This window comes from Anas acuta, chromosome Z (assembly GCF_963932015.1).
Source record: "Anas acuta chromosome Z, bAnaAcu1.1, whole genome shotgun sequence".
Lineage (NCBI taxonomy): Eukaryota > Metazoa > Chordata > Aves > Anseriformes > Anatidae > Anas > Anas acuta.
Genome location: NC_089017.1, coordinates 28,360,252 through 28,380,450, shown reverse-complemented (window position 1 = coordinate 28,380,450; position 20,199 = coordinate 28,360,252).

The following is a 20,199-nucleotide window of genomic DNA, read 5'->3' as shown; positions in this document are numbered from 1 at the left end:
AAAGTAGCATCTTCTTTTTTATATTTTACAAGACTACCCATGCTAAGAAACTGCACATGGGACAACAGGTTATACTACACTCAAGTGCACTCAAGGGCTGTTAATATTTATGATTGGAGTTACTGTGTTTTTGATAGTGATAGTACTTTTAAAATCAACTTTTTAACATGGGTACAGCTATGTGGATTATAATAGTCATATTAACAGCAGCCTTTCTTGGAAAAACAGAGACTCAAAATCTCATATTGCACCTAATTCAAGCTTTCAGGCAAATGCATAATTACAACAAATTACAGCATACCTACCCCTTCTACAGTCTGTCAGTTCACCAGTAACTTTGGGAATACTGACTATGGGACTGACCAAAACTTGGGCAGCTACGTGGAAAATACAAAACTGTACCAACCTAACACGGCACACTGAGGAAAGGAAATATGTCCTGTAGTGGACTCTTAAGAAGAATGGAACCACAGATAATTTCAATATCACTAGGCTACCACTAAAGTTTAAGGCTGGTGGTGAAAGAGCTGGGATGATCTATTGTCTTTTTGGGTGCAGAACAGAACACACCACAAAGAATGCATATTCCTAGGGTTTGTGGAGCATCACAGCATAGTGGCTGGTATTACATGCAAACTATGGACTGATGTATTAATTGGGATGGGACCACTGGGTTACTGGACAATCCCATACAGTTTGGTATCTGATATGCAAGCTTTAATATTTCTTGTTGAGATTGTCCAGAACACTACAATTGGAATTGTACTAAAGTTTATAATTGCAGCAGTCAAGAGGCTGAAATTCGGTGATTAGGCCTAGTAGCACAAGCTCTCAGAATAGATTGTATTTGACATAACTATATCAGTTCAATTAATGACACTTGGTCTCATCTGGCTAACCTGGTCTGATATAATTTGTTCAGAACATACTATACCTTCAATGTGACACACTATGTAGGTTGATGTGATGAAACAGACTTACCTGTGGGAGGTCAGTGATGCCACACCAATATGCACTGTGGCTGTTAACATTTTGTCCCCTCTGTAGAGAATAATCCCTTGAGCCAGCTCTATGGGGACATATCAAAAGGGAATTGAAAGAATCCTGGCAATACCCCAAGAGAGGGATTATGGTTGGATGGGCATTGGAATCAATTTTCATGCCTCAAGCCACAGATTTCAGAACTTAATAATGTTGTATAACCTCAGCAGACAGACAGAAGTACTGTCTGGTGCAATTCACCTTGGCCAATGACACACATTGTACCATATACCAAATGTATTGAAAAATTAAGATCTTGTGTTACTTAATGAACAACCAGACAGCATGAGGTGTATGGCAAAAGCGAGTAGTGCTGCTACAGAAAGCACAGAAGGAGGATGTTGGAACAAACTTTTGCATGGATTAAGATTTTCACTGGCTTGCTTCTTTACTCCGATCTACATTGATAGTTGTCATTGTAATTACTATGTTTTGTATATTAGATTACATCAAATCTGTGCTAACCTGGGTGTTGATTTGTCAAGTGTTCGTGATTTATGGATGGACTGAATTAGAACTGTGTCTAGGTGGAGAAGAAGAAAAATTGAAGCATAATTGTTATGCCTTTATACAAACATGATTTGGATCCCAAACTGAGTGACTATAGGGTGGACAATGTGAAGTACATGGTAAATATATATGACTACAGTACTCAACTCTTTACCCAAATCATGCTAAACGTCACCCCAGGGAGGAAACAGATAAGGTTTGGATATAAAAGTTTTTTTGAGTTATGGAATACCCAGGATAGAATTTTCACAGAATCATAGAATTATGGAAGCACAAGGTTGGAAAAGACCTACAAGGTCATCGAGTCCAGCTGTCCTCCTATCACCAATACTAAATACTAAGCTACTTAATTATATCTTGTAGCATCTCTTCCAGGTTCTTCTTGAACACCTACAGGGATGGTGACTCAGGTAGGCCATTTCAATGCCTGACCACTCTTTGAGAGAAAAGGTTTTTCCTGATATCCAATTTAAATCTTCCTAGGTGCAACTTGTGATTATTTCCTTGAGTCCTATCATTAGTTATCTGGGAGAAGAGGATGATACTCTTGTCATCACAACCTCCCTCCAGGAAATTGTAGAGTGAAATTAGGTCTCTCCTGAGCCTCCTCTTCTCCAGACTAAACAATCCCAGCTCCCTCAGCCATTCTTCATAAGATTTGTGCTCCAGACTTCTCACTAGTTTTTTTTGCCCTTCTCTGGACATGTTCCAGGGCCTCAATGTTTTTCTTGTAGTGAGGTGTCCAACATTGAACACCTCACTTGAGGTGCAGCCTCACCAGAGCTGAGTACAGGGGAACGATCACATCCCTACTCCTACTGTCTACACTATTTCTAATACAGGCCAGAATGCCATTGGCCTTCTTAGTCACCTGGGCACACTGGCCAAGAAGGCCAATGTCATCTTGGCCTACATTAGAAATATTTGAAATTTTAGAAGTTAGAAATTAACATTTGAAATATTAGAAATTTTGCTAGCCTAATATCATATATTAGCTGTAATGCGGTGTTTATTTATCAATGACAATTCTGAATTTGTTATATCTATCACCTTATTAAATACATTCAAATCTGTGAAATTGTCTCAGTGAAATAGGTAATTGTTTGAATCTGATAAGTTCCCCTTTAACAAAAGGTTATGTGTTGTGTCTGTCTGAGCTGGAGTCACCTTTTCCCTGCAGCAATCTGGTGGAGTTCTCTAGTATTGCCAGGGTCAGGGCATACGTCTTTCAAACATTGTACCAGTTTTCTTGGATTTTGTACTTGTTCAGGGGTGAAATTTAGAACCATTGGAGGAGAAAACCGTGATAGGTACCTGCCCAAATCCCCCCACACACCTTGCCACCCACAACTTTGTCTGGGGACAGGTCCTTGGATAATATTCTTAATAAATTGCTTTACCTTGGGGAAGAAGACAAACACAAGACCTAGTAATAGGAGGATAATATCTGACCAAGGGTATCCAAGATACTGAAAGGCTGCTGTAATTAGCCCACAGGGAGAAAAGTAGAAGGCACCACACCTGATATTATCACTTCTGCATACTGACTCGACTCACCTTCCCCTTCCATGGCCTCCACAACTTGTCGTGTGGGACTCCACACAGCAGCTTTCCACTTCCGATGGCTCCCTAACACACGGCAGGATCCGTCAGTAAACAACACATATTGCTTTCTGTCTTCTGGCAACTCATTGTATGGTGGTGCCTCTTCAGCACGAGTTACTTCTGTTGGTGCTCCGAAATCCCTGCCCTCTGGCCAGTCCATAATCTCTTCCAGGATTCCCGGGCGGTTGAGTTTTCCCATTCGAGCCCGCTGTGTAATTAACGCTACCCATTTACTCCACGTAGCATCGGTTGCATGATGTGTAGTGGGGATTTTCTCTTTGAACATCCAATGTAACACAGGTAGGCGTGGGGCCAAGAGAAGTTGTGCTTCTGTACCAACAACTTCTGAACAACCAACCTCGGCCCTAGCTGCTCGGGTACGTGAGCTACGGAAAGATACAGCAGCAACAAAGAGGGCCCCTAAGAGGATTGCTGCTCCAGTTTCTGTTGAACAGTCCCCCAGAGGCAGTAGAAGGAATAGTATGACTCCTGACCCTGACGAAGAGACTTCTGCTTCACATTTGGAAGAATTAATTGATAGATACTCCGACCAAGACTAGTGGGGCCCTGCCTCTGGCCAGGTAGAGGAGAGGGACAACCGGATTTACTGGACTGTGTGGATTCGATGGCCTGGCACACCGGAACCGCAAAAATATAAAGCTATACAACTGGCCCTAGAAATTGCTGAAAGAGAAAAGTGGCCGGTACTGTATCTCTACACTGACTCATGGATGGTGGCAAATGTGCTGTGGGGGTGGCTGCGACAATGGAAACAGAACAACTGGCAGCGCAGAGGTAAACCTATCTGGGCTGCTACGCTGTGGCAAGATATTGCTGCCCGGGTAGAAAACCTGGCTGTAAAGGTACGTCAGGTAGATGCCCATATGCCTAAGAATCGTGCTACCGAAGAACATCAGAACAATGAAGAAGTAGATAGAGCTTCAAAAATTGAAATAGCTCAGGTGGACCTGGACTGGGGATGTAAGGGTGAGCTGTTTGTAGCTCGATGGGCCCACGAAACATCAGGACATCTGGGGAGGGATGCCACTTACAGATGGGCTCGTGATCGAGGGGTGGACCTGACCATTGAGGCCATCACACAGGTTACCCATCAGTGTGAGACCTGTGCTGCAATCAAACGAGCCATGAGGGTAAAGTCTCCCTGGAATAGGGGGAGATGGCTTGGATTTCGTTATGGTGAGGCCTGGCAGATTGACTACATCGGACCACTTCCACAAACCCGCCAAGGTAAACGTTACATACTCACCATGGTAGAAGCAACTACTGGGTGGCTGGAAACATATCCAGTAAGCCATGCCACGGCCCGAAACACTATCTTGGGCCTGGAAAGACAAGTGTTGTGGCGACATGGTACACCAGAAAGAATTGAGTCCGACAATGGGAGTCACTTCCGAAATAATTTGATCACTTCCTGGGCCAAGAGACATGGCATTGAATGGGTGTACCACATCCCTTATCACCCACAAGCCTCTGGGAAGGTTGAGAGGTACAATGGACTGTTAAAAACTATGCTGCGAGCATTGGGTGCTGGGACATGGAAACATTGGGATATAAATCTACCAGAGGCCACTTGGCTAGTTAACAACAGGGGGTCTGAAAGCTGTCCTGGTCCTGCTAAAACAAAACCCCTACACACTGTGGGAGAAGCTAAAGTCCCTGTAGTGCATGTGGGGAAATGGATGGGGAAGGCAGTGTGGGTTGCCCCTGCCATGGGAAAAGGCAAACCCACTCGTGGGATTGTCTTTGCCCAAGGACCAGGGTATACCTGGTGGGTAATGCAGAAAGATGGGGATATCAAGTGTGTGCCACAAGGAGATTTAACACTGGGAGAAAATTAATCTGTTATCCAAGTTATGTGTAGTAGGAGGACACTGCAGAACCAATGACAGGTCAACTTTGCAAGGAACTGGGCAAGTGCAACAGTGATGTGAGCTAAGCTGGTGCTGGAGTCAAGAAAACCAACTTCACCTGCCCTGAGTGACCACTTTGACAGATGAAGCTGAAACCATCAACAGTTTTTATGAGCATTTTGGGAAAAGACCTATAGAATAAAGAGAAGTACAGACATAAAAATGCTTCAATGGACAGAAAACAATGGTGATGAGAACATCTCTATACTAAACTGTACCTGATTGTGACACAAATGTTATGGAATAAGGGGTGGAAGTTGTGTTGGGTCTGTCTGAGCTGGAGTCACCTTTTCCCTGCAACAGCCCACACAGTGCTGTGTTCTGCACTTGTAGCTGAAACAGCACTGATATCACTCCAGTGTTGTGTCTATTGCTGCGTAGTGCTGGCACAGCATCAGGACTCCTTCTAAGCCCCCAAGAACCAGCAGGCTGGGGGTGGGCAAGTGATGGGGAGGGGACATTGCCGGGGCAGCTGACCTAAACCAACCAAAGGGATATTCCATAACACCTGATGTCACACTCAGCAATAAAAGGGGGGGCTCTCGTGGGGTAGGGGGCTGTTCCTCCTGAACAACCACTACGTGTTTGAGGCCCTGCTTCCCAGGACGTGGCCGAACACCGCTCGCTGATGGGAAGTAGAGAATAATTTTTCTCTCTCTCTGTGCTTCCGCGTGGACTGATTGTTTCTTTTGTATCTGTTTTTCCTTCCCATTCCCTTTCCCTTTAACTAAACCTTTCTCATCTCAAACCTCGAGTTCTCTGTGTTGTATTTTCTCCCCCTTCCTTCTGAGGAGAGGGGGCGTGAGAGAGCGGTTGTGGTGGAGCTTGGCTGCCCACCTGAGTAAAACCACCACAAAAGGATATTACCCAAAAGGATTGACTGAAGTTCTTGTGCAGTGAAATAAAAGAGAATTTTTAATGAAAAATCATCCATCAGAACTGTTAATACAAAACTAACTATTCAGGAAAAAAGCCATTTTGTAAGCTGTGTCTGGATTTCCCAAATGTGACTTTGGCAATTATAATCGTACATCTCTGGTAAGATCTGAGTATCAGGATACTCGTTTCATTTTTTTTTGCTTTAGCCATCTCTTACAACAAAGTCAATGACCATTTATGTGGTGAACAGTTCTAAGTGATACTGAACATGATTTCCATCTTTCTTCCAATTGTTTCTGCTCTCTGGTGCTATCATTCAACATACAGGGAGCAGACATGCTCTTATGTAGACTAGCAGAGAAGACGTGTTCTGTAAAAGACAAACACTTCTGAAGATCTTCACATATAGGATTGTTGACAAGACCTGCCCTGCATTGCTAGACACCAAAACTTTAGTAACCTTTGGTGAAACTACTTGAAAGTGCAACATGGCAAAAGCAATGAATTTCTTTGCTTGTGCTGTTGTGCATATCCACATAGACTGCTTCTGACCATTTCTGCATGATGACAGTTCAATGAAGGCAGAAAAGAGAGAAATCTTTATTCCTGACTTATCTTTTCAAAAGTACTGGAGCAAATGGTATTGCTAATAAAGAGAAACAAGAACTGATGGACAGGTGAAAGACAGCTGTAAAATCAGAATCTGATCAGCCTCCACCACGTAAATACAAAATTAGATACCCAAAATGAAATATTTCACTCAGTTGCATCTGCCATATTGAAATTAAATTCATCACAGTTGCAGTCACAGACATGCTTGTCAAAGATTTCTCTGAGAATCTAGAAGAATGAAGAACATGGCAAGAAATGAGTGCCTCTGCTCTTTTCCAAATGGATTCTCACTCTCTTAAGCTTCCTAATACAAAATGGTCTGAAAAAAACAATTTCAATGGCAAGAGTTTCCTAAACTGAGAGCAGGATTTGTGTATGGATTGATTGCGTCTTCAGTACAGATCAAAATCTCAGGCTTTGGTAAGTGTTTGTCTCTGAACTGATGAATCTTGCGTGTCAAAACTGTACTAAGCACCAATAGTAAGCTGAAGGACAAAAATTAAGGTATTCTTGGCCTGGACACTCAATGAAGTTGTATTAACATGAATAAAAGACAACCTCGTATCTGCATGCTGTAAGTGGATATGAAAGTGAGCCAGTTCAAGATCTAAGCCAACCCTTGAATATGACCATCTAAAATTATAATTTATTTTGTCATTAGCAGTATAATGCAGAGCTTTCAAGATTTGGGTAGGTCAAAATGCCAGCTCTGCAGGTAAAGATTTCCTGAATCTCTATCTGTGTCTTAATTACACATCTGTTTTTCCCAGTCTGTAGTCATCCTTCTTCACATACTTTTCAACCATAACCACCAGCTCCACAGTAGTAGAGTGGAGCCTCTTTTGAGGCACATTCAGCCTGTGTAAGACTACATGTATGGCAACGAGCCATTTTCTTTTACATGACACTGGCATTTGTGGTGGTTTTACTCGGGTGGGCAGCCGAGCTCCACCACAACCACTCCCTCACTCCCCCTCTCCTCAAAGACGAAGGGGGACAAAATACAACACAAAGAGCTCAAGATTTGAGATGACAGTGGTTTAATTAAAGGGAAAAGGAATGGGGAGAAAAAAAGAAACAAAAGAAACAATAAGGCTGTGTGGAAGCACAGAGAGAAGGAAAAAAGAATTATCTACTTCCCATCAACGAGAAATGTTTGTCCATGTCCTGGGAAGCAGGGCCTCAAAACATGCAGTGGTTGCTCAGGAGGACAGCCTCCTCCCCCATGACAGCCCACACTGCTGAGTGTGACATCAGGTGTTATGGAATATCCCTTTGGTTGGTTTAGGTCAGCTGCCCTGGCAATGTTCCATCCCCATCATTTGCCCACCCCCAGCCTGCTGGCTCTCGGGGGCTTGGAAGGAGTCCTGATGCTATGCCAGCACTATGCAGCAATAGACACAACACTGGAGTGATACCAGTGCTGTTCCAGCTACAAGTGCAGAACACATAACTGTGTGGGCTGCTGCAGGGAAAGGTGACTCCATCCCAGACAGACCCAACACAGCATTAAAATCCAAACTTCTTTTATCCAGTTGTCCAATAGAAACTGTGCTTGGTTTAATGACAAAAAAAAAATAAAATAAAATAAAAAAGGAGAGAGAGAAGAATTATTACTATATTATTATTATTATTATTAGTAGTAGTAGTAGTAGTAGTAGTAGTAGTAGTGGTGGTGGTGGTGGTGGTGGTGGAGACGGGAGAAATTAGCTGCGGCTGAAGCTGATAAAAATTGATTTTGCCTCCTTAAATTTCTCCCTGGTGAGAGTTCCTTAGTAGCTTATCTTCGGTATTACTGATGGTATCAGTGAATAATGCCCTGTTTATACTGGACAGATTATGCTGAAATTTTTATTTTAAATGTAAACATGTAGGAAAAAGTATTGGCTTTTACATTCACCAGTTAAATTAGTAGGCATCAAGTGACTGACTGTGTCTGATCATCCCTTTAGCTCTGAGTGTGTAGGTGTGATGATGTTTAAACTTTTTTTTTTTTTTTTTTTCCCATAAATTAATGATTCTTTCCATAACCCATATATACTTTCTTTTACATCTGAATTTTTAATGACTTTCTTTTCTTCCATAGTTAGATTTTCATTTTATTGACTTTTCCCCTCTATCTTAGTTAACCTTTAAAGAGTCCAAACTGAAATGAAATGTAGGGCATTTTTTAGTGCCTTTTCATGACTCTGCTTTTATTTTGCAATGAGTAGAACAAGGGAAGGAAGAGACCATGGAAAAGTGATGGTAGGAGACTGGAATTAAAAATAGGTGAAGTCTGAAGGGTGGTAACAGAAAATAACCAGAGGAGGGTAGAAGGGACAGAGATTAAAATTAGGACAAAGCCCCCACAAAAATTTATTCTTCTGCTCACACACACTTTCTTATATATTTTATTTTTCTGCAATTGCTCCTATCATTGAAGTTTTAAAATTGCTTTAACAATTAAAGTTACTGGCATGATCTGAATTTATTATTTCTGGTTTGGAGTCTGAAAGAAATTTGTTCCATTGAAGTTTATAAGAAACAAAACAGATAAGATCTTCTGTTCATGCAGATCACCACAAGAGCATTGTCTGTGCTGATACCTACCTTTGGAAATCTGATATGCTATTTCTGTGATGGTAAATTTGGTAATATATTGAGAAATTATTTATATTTCTTTCTTATTGTGGGTCATCTTGTGTATCAGGTGAGACTACAGAAAGATATTTTATCTCTTAGATAACTGTATGTAACTTTAAAACTAAACTGCAGACATCTCAAAATCTACCAAAGAAATAAATGAATTAATTTGCCTCAAGACCAACCATTTATAAAGGTAAAAATACTTTTGTTGTCATTGTTGTTGTCTCAGCGATCATATTTTTCCAAATACTCTTTCTTACACACATAAAATAGCCAGGAAAATCTTTTGTACATGTAGCTTTCAGATTTGTCAGCGATTAGAGTAAGCAATCCACAAATATTTGTTAATTTCTACAACTATTAAAAATCTCCATTTGCTATTTACTTTGAGCACGATTTTTCATATTTAATTTAACATACTAATTGAATCACAGGATTCCGGTATAGTTTACTTTGAACATTTTGGGTTCTTGCCTGGACTTAAGAACACGTCATATTGCAATTCTGACACAACTAGTCCTGAATAACTATGGAGCAGGTAAGGAGAAGTTCATTAAATATTTCAGATCTTTTTGGAGCTTAAATGTGTAGTAGATTTTCAGAAATATATAAAAGTGCAGAAAAAAAAAAAAGTGTATTGTTTTTTCAAAACTGTCTCTCTGTAGAAAAAAAAAACAAAAACTCTATAAGCATAGCCTCAGGAAGTACTCAGGTTTATTTTATTATTTTATTTTATTTTATTTATTTTATTTTATTATTTTATTTTATTTTATTTTATTTTATTTTATTTTATTTTATTTTATTTTATTTTATTTTATTTTATTTTATTTTATTTTATTTTATTTTATTTTATTTTTACTTTATTATTATTATTATTATTTTTTTGTAGCCCTAAAGACAGGGACTGTTTCATGGAAACAGATTACAAACAAACAGCTTTTCTCCATAGTTCCTCATCCAGAGAATTCTTCACTGTTCCATGCAGAACAGAAATTGATGTTGTCCTGGTAACAGGCCTCTTATCAAGCAGAAAGAAGTACATTACAAGCCACTATTTCCTTCTGTTTGTTAAGAAAATATAAATAATTCATTTCGTTTTTTTCCTGAATGGGACAGATAGTCTGTTATTATTACATTTCTGTTACTTCTGAAAAATATAATGAAAGATTTTTTTATCTGTGCCAAGTGAAAATATCAAAAACATTTCAACACTCTAGAATCCACAAAACCATGGTGGTTAACAAGGTACAAAATTTGTATTTTTAAGTATTCCTGCTTTTGTGAAGCATCAGTGTAAGGAAAGCAATAATCACATATATATATGATGAGTAATGCTAATAGGAAAAATCAATATAATCATGTAAGCATTTGATAATTTCATCTCTTATTTTATAGAGAGCTGGACACTGACAGGGGATTTATTTTTCCTTTAAGAGCAATTTATTATAGGGAAGCTAGGTTTCCACACACCAATGTAAGAGACTAGATTATATTGTGAAACTGCTCTTCATTCTGTTTTGGAGCATTTAAGACTCATTTATAGATATTAAAATGAATTTGTGACATACATCATATAAATTAAAATAATAAACGCAATAGAGGATGAGCTGAAAGAAGAAAAAAATTCTTCCTGAAACATCTTGTGCTATTGTGTTATATTAGATAATTTTATTTACAGTATTCTGTTCTGTGTTAATTATATCTTTATCATTGTTTGCTGGCCTAAAGTAATTGAATAAGCAATGAAAAGTTTAAATTAAAACACATTTTTTTATCGTATACTTAAAAGTAGATTGATTTCAGTCCTATTTAAGGTTTGGATTACTCAGAATCCTTAGCTTTACCATTTTTCACATAGTATATCCTCAATGCTAAAATTAGATGAGCTGAGATACTTGCCTGGTTTGAAGAAAAAATGGTGCTTATCATAGTAACACAAATAGTATTACTTCCAACACTGTACCAATGTTCAGAGGAACTTGGGAGTTAGCTGGCAGAGATAGCTTCATACTTTCATGATGAGTATCTAAAGAGCATTTCAAGTAAAGAGAAAATAATTACAACTCTACCTCTGAAAAATATCATCAGAAAAATAATATATGCTTTAAAATGCCTAAAATACATTGACTCAAACACATATTTATCTATCAGATCAGAGCAATGTAAATTCTCTTGAGTAATAATGACTGCTTTATTGCCTATGGAATGTTTTAATAAAACATAAAATGTAATTAAATAAAAACATCTCCCCTAATAACTTCCTATCATATGGTAACATACCTGCCTGTTTACAGGTGTCTAATCAGTAACAGAACCTTGTACTGTACTTTTATGGTGTTTCCCTGCTGGGTCTATTACCCACTTAGGAGCGTAAAGACACATTAATCATCTCATGTTATTTTATAGCTTTCAGCCATCTCAGCTCCCTGTTCCTTAGAAGACTGTTTTGCACAGTATCACAATGATATCAGATTAAACTTCTGTAAAACAAACTTATTCTCTTTTAGCATCTATTCATTGCCAGATTTAAGACACTATGTACAAGTTCTAATTCCCCTTCATGGCATTTTCCTGCATACTGAGCAAATCCTTTAGCTAGCCAGACTGTTTGAAAGAAAGCCTTAAACTTGCCATGGAGCAAGGCGAATTTTGCACTTCGGGGTAGTACTCTGGTATCAGTCTTGCTGAGGTAAATGTGCTGCCTTGGGGATAACTGCCTTGGACTTCTAGTTTTCTGGCTACATAGAAGAAAAATAAAGCAACTTCCAAATAAGCTATCAGTGTACAAACCTAATCCTTAGTACCACGCATTACCACCTCAAGTACTATGCTCTGCTTTGTGCCCCTCACTACAAGAAGGACATCAAGGCCCTGGAGGCTGTCCAGAGTAGGGCAACAAAACTTGTGAAGAGCCTGCAACACAAGTCCTATGAGGAGCAACTGATGGAACTGGGATTGTTTAGTTTGAAGAAGAAGGGACTCAGAGGAGATCTTATTGCTCTCTAGAACTACCTGAAAGGAAGGTGCAGGGAGCTGGGGGTCAGCCTCTTCTCACAGATAACTAGTGATAAGACTAGAGGGAATGGCCTCAAATTACACCAGGGGTGGTGTAGGTTGGAAATTAGGAGACACTTCTTCTCAGAAAGAGCGGTTGAGCATTGGAATGGGTTGCCCAGAGAGGTGGTGGCATAACTGTCCCTGGGAGTGTTCAAGGAAGGGTTGGTCGTGGTACTTAGGAATATGGTTTAGTGGGTAACATCGGTTGTAGGGTGATGGTTGGACTAGATGATCCTGGTTGTCTTTTCCAACCTTAATGATTCTATGATTCTGTAAACATTTATATAGGGTTGTTAGACATTGGAACAGGCTGCCCAGGGAAGTGGTGGAGTCACCATCCCTGGAAGTCTTTCAAAGATGTTTAGATGTAGAGCTGAGGGATATGGTTTATTGGGGACTGTTAGTGTTGGGTCAGAGGTTGGACTCAATGATCTTGAGGTCTCTTCCAACCTAGAAATTCTGTGATTTTGTGATTCTGTGATATATATGCCATTTACACATGGAATATTTGTATAAGTATGTACATGCACATACATATATATACACATTTCTCTATATAAACATATACAGTCACTAATGAGCTTTCACCCTGATCATCCAGAAAGGAGATCAGGTTGTTAGCACTGTTGTCTGTGAGTCTGTTTTCTTTCTGTATTAACTTCAGTGACCTTATATGTCTGTTACTTATATATATAGTGATGTAGGTAAATATATTTAAAGTGTAATGTGTGAGTGGGTGCATTAGGGACATATGTTTATCTCTGCTATTGGCTGTACTTGAGAACATGAAGCTGCAGCACACTTGCAGCTGTCAAGCTACCAGATTTGGCAACACCTCACAAATATACAAACAAAAGTGATTTAAGAAGTGAATAGATACTTTAGAGTTTTTTTGTCATCTGACAGTGAATATCAAATTGTTCCAGCACAATGGGACTTGTGCTCTTGACACTCCCCCTCTCTCCCTTCCCCCCTTCTCTTTCCTATTCCACCTTTTAATTTGTTCAAGAATTAATACAGTGCTCTGCTGGTAGTATTCAGAGATTCTCAGGTTTGTCTCGTGACTGTGCTTCCAGCTGACCCAAACAGCTAAATTTACAATAGGGTAGGATAGGATAGGATAGGATAGGATAGGATCATAGAATCATAGGATCATAAAATCAAATAGAAACATAGAATAATAAAATCATATAGTATCATAGAGTCATAGAATGGCTTAAGTTGGAAGGGTCCTTAAAGATCACCCATTTTCGATGCCTGCCTGTCCCCCACCTCCATCCCCCCCGGTGGACAGGAACACGCTCCACTAGACCCAAAGCCTATATAGCCTGGGGCCTTAAACACTACCAGGGATGGGGCATCCACAACTTCTCTGTGTATCTTGTTCCAGTGCCTCACCATCCTCTATGTAAAGAATGCCTTCCTAATAGCTAATTTAAATCTATCCTCTCTTATTTTACAACCATTCGTCCTGTCCTATCATTACACTCTCCAATAAAGAGTCCCTCCCTGGCTTTCTTTCAGGCCCCATTTAGGTACGGGAAGACTGCCTTGGACCTTTCTCTTCTCCAGGCTGAACAACCTCAGCTCCTCGAGCCTCTCTTCAGAGAAGTGTTCCAGCTCTCTGATCATCCTCATGGCCCTTGTCTGGACTTGCTCTAATAGGCCCATGTCCTTCTTATATTAAGTAGAGCAGAACACAACACTCCAGGTGGGGTCTCAAAAGAGCAGAGTAGAGGGGGAAAATCACCTCCCTCAAACTTCTGGTCATGCTTTTTGATGCAGCTTAGGATACGCTTGGCTTTTTGGACTGCAAACACACATTGCCAGCTCATGTTGAGCTTTTTAACAATCAACACCCCAAAGTCTATCTCCTCAGGGCTGCCTTCAGTCCATTCTCCACCCAGCTTGTGTTTGTGCTTGAGATTTCCCTGACCCAAATGCAGGAATTAGCACTTGGCCATGTTGAACTTCATGAGGTTCACACAGGCTGACTATCAAGCTTGTCAGGGTCCCTTGGGATGGCATCCCTTCCACCTAGTGTATTCAACTGCACATTCCATCTAGTGTGTCAACTGTTTTTGGCAAACCTGCAGAGGGTGCACTTGATCCAACTGCCCATGTCACTGACAAAGATGTTATAGCACCAGTCCTAGTACTGACTGAAGAAGACCACTCATGATTGATTTCCACTTGGACACTGAGCTGTTGAACACAACTCTTTGATGTGACCATCCAGCTGATTTCTTACCAATGAGTCCATCTGTCAAATCCATGTCTCTACAATTTAGAGAATGGAACAGAATGGAATGGAACAGAATGGAATGGAATAGAATAAGAGTTTAGAACTGTTTAACTTGAAGAACAGTTTGCATTTTAACTGAGGCATTTTCCAAATGCCTCTGGCAAATGACACTGACTGGCATGCGACATCAACCAGCTCTCTAGAAAGCCTCATCCTGTGCTTGATCAACCTCACAGTAAATAATTTTTTTTCTAAATATCCAGTCTGAACTTCCACTGATGCAGCTATTGGCCATTCTCTCATAGTCTGTCATTAGTTACTAGGGAGAAGAATTCGACACAGAAGTGAGAATCTCCATGTTTTAATGGATATCATCCGTATGTTCTCCGATTACTAATCAAACTTTAAGTATATCAGTGTGCTCATCAACACTTTGTTGTCTTGCTGTCTTAATTTCTTAAATTCACACACTCCCTTTCCAGTGTTTGTTAACTGATTTTGTTACTAGAACTCCTTGCTTTCTATTAATAAAAACTAGTAAAATTAGCATTTTTTTTTTTAATAAGTGCTTAAAGCATAGATAGGAAATAAATATATTTATTTTTGAGGAGAGGAGAGGAGAGGAGAGGAGAGGAGAGGAGAGGAGAGGAGAGGAGAGGAGAGGAGAGGAGAGGAGAGGAGAGGAGAGGAGAGGAGAGGAGAGGAGAGGAGAGGAGAGGAGAGGAGAGGAGAGGAGAGGAGAGGAGAGGAGAGGAGAGGAGAGGAGAGGAGAGGAGAGGAGAGGAGAGGAGAGGAGAGGAGAGGAGAGGAGAGGAGAGGAGAGGAGAGGAGAGGAGAGGAGAGGAGAGGAGAGGAGAGGAGAGGAGGAAAAACAGTTTACATTTTTACTGCAGGCACAATCCAAATGCTTCTGGAACCATGACAGGCATGGGACATCAACCAGCTCTCAAGACTACAAAGCTTCATCCAGTACTTGATTTTTTTTTTCTAAAAAAAAAAAAGTAAAGATTTTTTTTTCTAAATATACAGCCTAATTTGCCACTGATGCAGCTATTTGTAATTCTCTCATAGTCTGTCATTAGTTACCAAGGAGAAGAATTCAGCACCCAATTCCCCTCCTTAGGAAGCTATAGAAAGCAATGATGTCACCTCTGAGTTGTCTTTTTCCCAAACAACACAAAGCAAATGTCTTCAGCCCCTCCTCAAAGGACATGCCTTCCAGCCCTTTCACAAACTGTGTTACCCACCTCTGGAGGCTTGTAGGTATCTTGATATCCTTTTTATTTAAAAAAAAAAAATATATGTTGTTATTATTATTATTATCATTATCATTGTGGAGCTCAGAACTGTGCATGATATTCAAGGTGAAGACATACTGATGTTAAGTCTATTATATTACATATATATATATATATATACAACATATATATTATAAATAAATATGTTAAATATAACCTCTTTTGACTGTCTTACTATGCTGTGTTTAATGAACCCCAAAACAGATTTTGCCCTCCTGGCAGCCAGGGCGCACTGATGAGTCATAGTGAGACTACTGTCAACCACTGCCCCCATGTCCCTTTCTTCAGAGCTGAAGAAAGAGGTTTCCAGCCTCTTGTCTCCCAGTTTGTACTTGAGTCTAACATTACTCCATCCCAGATGAAAAAAATAGCATTTTCTTTTGCTGGATTTCATGCTGCTGGTAATTGCCCAGTTCCCCAGTCTATGCATATCCCTTTTCAAGGCCCCTTGTCCCTCCAGACAGCCAAGGGCATCTCACAGTTTTGTCATCAGCAAACTCGCTAAGTATTCCACTCTTGCACCTAGACCATTGACAAAAATGTTGAACAGAACCCACCCTCAAACTGAGCCATGGGGATCCCTGTTAGCTGTTGGAAGTAGCTCCATTCACTGCAACTCTTTGAGGTCTACTGTTCAGCCAGTGCATCACGTGGCGTGGAGTGAATCTGTTTATCTCACAGTTGGTCAATTTGTCCAGAAGGATATTGTGAGGAGCAGTATTAAAGGCCCCCCTGAAATTCAGAAAGATTCTGTCCTATGCCTTCCCCTCAGCCAGCAAACAGGTGACCTTATCATAGAGGAAGATCATATCAGTAAGGCTTGAATGACTTTCTCCTGTTGAACCCATGTTAGGCTAACATGTCTCTAGTTTCCCAGATATTCTCTCATGCCCTCCTTGTAGCTCACTATAACATTGGCTAGCTTCCAGTCAGCAGAGACCTCCACAGACTCCCAGATTTAACTTTGGTAAATTGTTGAGAGGGGTCCAGCTATAAGATCCACTAACTCCTTCAGTATCATAGAATCACAGAATCATAGAATGGCTTGGAGTGGAAGGAAACTTAAGGATCCTCTAGTACTACCCCCTACTATATCAGGTTGCCCTGGGCCTTGTCCAGCCCGATCTTGAACATCTCCAGGGAAGGGGCATCCACTACCTCTCTGGGCAACCTGTTCCAGGGCTTCATCATCCCCTGAGTGAAGAATTTCCTCTTAACATCTAATTGAAATCTCCTGTCTTTTAGTTTAAAGCCATTCCCCCTTGTCCTGATATTGTCTGTCCATGCAAAAAGTTGTTCTCCATCTTTTTTATAAGTCCCCTTTAAGTACTGAAAGGCTGCAGTAAAGTCACCCTGGAGCCTTCTCTTCCCAGGCTGAACATCCCCAGCTCTCTTAGCCTTTCTTCATAGGAGAGGTGTTCCAGCCCCCTGAGCGTCTTTGTAACCCTCGTCTGGACCCACTCTAGCAGGTCCATATCCTTGTGCTGAAGGCCCCAGGCCTGGATGCAGTATTCCAAGTGAGGCTTCACAAGAGCAGAGTACAGGAGGACAATCACCTCCCACCACCTGCTGGCCACTCCTCTTTTGGTGCAGCCCAGGATGCACTTGGCCTTCTGGGCTGTAAGCATGCACTGCTGGCTCATGTTGTGGCTTTCATCCACAAAACCCCCCAAGTCCTTCTCTGATACAAGCCAGGATGCCATTGGTTTTCATGGCCAGCCAAGCACAATGCTGGCTCATGCTCATACAAGCACCAACCAACACCCCCAGATCCTTCTTTTCTGCACAGCTTTTCAGCCAATCTGCCCCAAGCCTGTAGTGCTGCATGGGGTTGTTGTGGCCAAAGTGCAGGACCCGGCACTTTGCCATGTTGAACCTCATCCCATCCCATTGGACTTTGCCCATCAACCCATCCTGTCCAAGTCCTTCTTCAGGGCCTTCCTGCCCTCTGGCAGATTGACACGTCACCCCAACTTGGGGTTAGCTGCAAACTCACTGAGGGTGCGCTCACTTCCCTCACCCAAATCATCAGTAAAAATATTAAAAAGGATGGGCTCCAACACCAATCCCTGGGGAACGCCACTGGTGATTGGTCACCAGCTGGATTTCACTCTGTTCACCACCACTCTCTGGGCCCGGCCATCCAGCTAGTTTTTAACCCAACAAAGACAGCATTCAGCCTTTCTGGACCCCTCTTCCATTCTGGACTGATTCCCAAGGGACCCTCCTTAGCAGAGTCCTGAACACTTCAAAGTCTTCCCTCTGGAAGTCCAAGTTAGCAGTTTTACTGATTTCCTTCTCCTGACTTCACCAAGAATAGAGAACTCTTCCATTTTGTGCTATCTTTGCCCAAGACAGTTCTCTACCACCACATCCCTCACCAGTCCTTCTCTGTGAACAGCAGGTCTAGTGGGGAACCCCCTCTGGTAGGCTCACTTAGCAGCCGAGTCAAGAAGCTATTTTACACACACTCCAGGAATCTCCTAGTCTGCTTCCTCAGGGCCGTATTGTATATCCAGAATATGTCTGGGAAGTTGAAGTCCCCCATGAGAACAAGCACTAGCAACTGTATGACTTCTGCTAGCTGCTTACAGAATGCTTCAACTGTCTCTTTGTCTTGCTTTGGCAGTCTATAAAAGAATACCACCAGAATGCCCATGTTGTTGGATATCCCCCTGATCCTTATCCACAGAGACTCAATCTTATCATTCCCTGCCCCATTATCTCCACATCAAAAGCCCTTATATAGAGAATCATGCCACCGCCCCTCCTTAGTTGCCTGTCCCTTCTGAAGAGCTTGTAGCTATCCATTGTACCACTCCAGTTATGGGAGTGGTCCCACCACATTTCGGTTATAGCAACTAGGTCATAGTTTGCCTGCCTCACAATGGCTTTCAGCTCCTCCTGTTTGTTGCCAATGCTGCATGCATTAGTGTAGATGCACTTCAGCTGTGCCATTTTTTTCACCCCCAACCCTGGTATTGCTCTTCTAGGCTCATCTCTATTGAGCCTCACTTCACCTCTGTCACCCTTTGTACCTAGTTTAAAGCCTTCTCATCAAGTCTTGCCAGTTCCTGGGATAGAATCCGTTCCCCTCTTTGTGACAGATGTAGTGGGTTTACATGGCAAAATTTTGGTAGCAGGGGGGTTGCAGGGGTGACTTCTGTGAGAAGAATCCATAAACTACCCCATGTTAAATAAGAATCACAGAATCATAGAATATCCCGAGTTATTAGGGACCCACAAGGATCATTGAGTCTAACTCCTGACACCACACACGTCTACCCCAACATTAAGGCCATATGACTAAGAGCACAGTCCAAATGCTTCTTAAACTACAACAGGCTTGGTGCTGTACCTACTTCCCTGGGGATCCTGTTCCAGTGTGTGACAACCATCTCAGTGAAGAACCTCTTCCTGATATCCAGCCTGAACCTCCCCTGTTGCAGCTTGAGAGTGGATGAGGGGAAGGTGTTTTTAGTTTCTTTTCTTTGTTTCTCACTTCTCTAGCTTGCTAGTAACAGGCAATAACTTTTACTAATTTCCCTACCCTGAATCTGTTTTGCCTGTCATGATAATTGTTGAGCAATCTCCCTGTCTTTATCTCAACCCTTTAGACCTTTCCATGTTCTGCCCCTTTCCTTTTGCAGATGGGGAGTGAGAAAGCAGCTGTAGTGGAGCTCAGCTGCCCACCTGAGTAGAACCACCTCAACAGGTGGGACCCATCTGAAGCCATCAGGCCAGTTACCAAGTAAACCTCCCCATGGCAAAAAAGAAAATAATTCTTGCAATGGTAGTAGCCTCTCAACCATGTATTGATCAGCTGGTCTTTCCAAGTCCACTCAGTATCCCTTCACCACCTGTGCTCCCACTCCATCCACTAACCACCCCAATTCACAAAGTTCCTTTTGATAGTCTTCAGGTTTCTATCAGTGATTTTATTGCCAGCCTGAACTATCAGTAATGGCTAAAAATCAGAGGGTTGAACCAGGCCAGGAAGCTTCCTGGTAATGTTCTTGACCTGGGCCCTAGTTAGGCAGCAGACTTCTTTATGGGTAGAGTCTGACCAACATATGGGGCCCTCTGTTTTCCTCAGAAGGGAGTCACCTACAAAAATTACCCCTTTGTCCTTATTGGTGGAGGAAGTCTTGAGGCATGGAGTCAATTTCCTTGCCTTAGACAACCTCCTGGGTGGACTTTCCCCTACATCCTCACTTACCAGTCCCTCAAGCTCTGGAGATTTTTGGTTTCTCACTGCTCTAGCTTGTTAGTAATAAGTAATAAATTACACTAATCTCCCTGCGCTGAGTCTGTTTTGACCATGACTATAACTGTTGACAATCTCCCTGTCATTACCTCAACTCTTGAGCCCTTTTGCATTGTATTTTCTCTC